The 1,844-nt window shown below is 40.1% G+C and overlaps 1 pseudogene; it reads right to left on the reverse strand.

The window, feature by feature from the left end:
* Nucleotides 1–591: 591 nt before the first annotated feature.
* Nucleotides 592–1,306, reverse strand: LOC100990843 (small ribosomal subunit protein eS8-like; annotated as a pseudogene).
* Nucleotides 1,307–1,844: the final 538 nt, after the last annotated feature.

Below are 1,844 nucleotides of genomic sequence, written 5' to 3' on the forward strand. Positions count from 1 at the left end.
CTGATTTTCAACAAAGTTGTCAAGGCATTTGATGGATCTTTTCAACAAATGGTGCTAGGTCAATTGATTGGATATAAGCAATAACATAAAATATATAAAGAAAGTCTTCACACCATTTACAAAATTAACTCAAAATGGATCACAGACCTAAGTGTAAAAGCTGAAACTATAAAACCTCTAAAAGAAAATATGGCAGAAAAATTTAAAAATCATGAATTAGGCAAAGATTTATTAAGTAAAACACAAGAAGCATAAACTAGAAAAGAAAAACATTAATGTTACATTTTATCAAATTTAATAATTTTGGTTCTTCAAAACGTTACAAAATTAAAAGTCAATCTAAATATTGGAGAAAATATTTGCAAAATATTTACAGATGCTCCTTCACTTACAATTGAGTTACATCTTGATAAACCCATCATAAGTCAAGAATATGATAAGTCAAAAGTGCATTTAATACCTTGGCAAACCCACTGTAACATGAAAAAATCGTAAGTCAAGCCATTATAAGGCTAGATGCTCCTTGACTTATGATAGGTTTATATCTTGATAAACCAATCATAAACTTTAAAAAATCTTTTTTTTTGGGGGGGGAACAAAACAATAAACACCTTTATTACATGGGTGAAGACAAAACAAGGATTTATTTGCCTTTCCGGGCCTTGATTTTCCTAAGATAGAACTCCAACTCTTTGCCCTCTAGCACATAGCCATCTGCTCGGCCACACTGTCCCGGCCTTGAAGCGATGCATGCAAGAAGCTTGCCCTGCTGGAACTGCTCTTCCAGGAGACTGCTGATTTTGGCATTCTTTTTCCTTTCATCATATTTCTTCTCAATTTGTTTAGATCGTTTTTTGTTTAAAATCTCTTCTTCCTCAGGAGTCAGCTTGGCTCCCTTCTTGCGGCCCAGGGGCAGCACGTAGTGGGACATCTTACCACTGTCGGTACGGTGTGCTGTCGATGAGCATGATGCAATTCTTCACCAGGGTCTTGGTATGAACCAGCTCGTTATTAGATGCATTGTAGACAACATCGATGACCCTTGTTTTACGAGTACAACACTCTGAGCCCCAGGAGAAATTCCCCCACGTCCAACCTCAGGGCACGGTATTTCTTGTTACTTCCCTGCACACGGACTGTGTGGATGCCGCGGGGGCCAATCTTGGTGTTGGCAGCTGGGCGCTCCAACTCATACTTCCGCTTCTTGTGGTAGGGCTTTCTCTTGCCCCCGGTTTTGCGGCGCTTGTGCCAGTTGTCCCGAGAGATGCCCATCGCTTGGCGCTGGCTGGAAAGAGAAACCGCCCAAAAAAATCTTAAGCCAAAATCTTAAATTGGAGACTGTATTCAATAAAGGAATTGTATCTAGAATACACAAGAAATTCTTACAACTTAACAGTTAGAAGACCTCAAAATAATCAAGGCTGGATGTGTTAGCTCTCGCCTATAATCCCAGCACTTTTGGAGGCTGAGACAGGCAGATCGCTTGAGTTCTGCAGTTTGAGACCAGCCTGGGCAACATGGTAAAACCTCATCTTTACAAAACATACAAAAAATTAGCCGGGTGTGGTGGTGCATGCCTGTAGTCCTAGCTATTTCAGAGTCTGAGGCAGGAAGGTTACCCGAACCTGGGAGGTAGAGGTTTCAGTGAGCCAAGATTGAGCCACTGCATCCCAGCCTGGGAGACAGGGCGAGACCTTGTCTCAAAAAAAAAAAAAAAATCACTGAAAATTGAGCAAAAGATTTGAAAAGACACTTTAACAAGAAGACACGCATATAGAAAGTAAGCATAAGAACAGATGTTGAACATTATTGGTCATTAGGGACATGTAAAACAAAACCACAAT

Source organism: Pan paniscus, chromosome 4 (assembly GCF_029289425.2).
Source record: "Pan paniscus chromosome 4, NHGRI_mPanPan1-v2.0_pri, whole genome shotgun sequence".
In the NCBI taxonomy this organism is placed as follows: domain Eukaryota; kingdom Metazoa; phylum Chordata; class Mammalia; order Primates; family Hominidae; genus Pan; species Pan paniscus.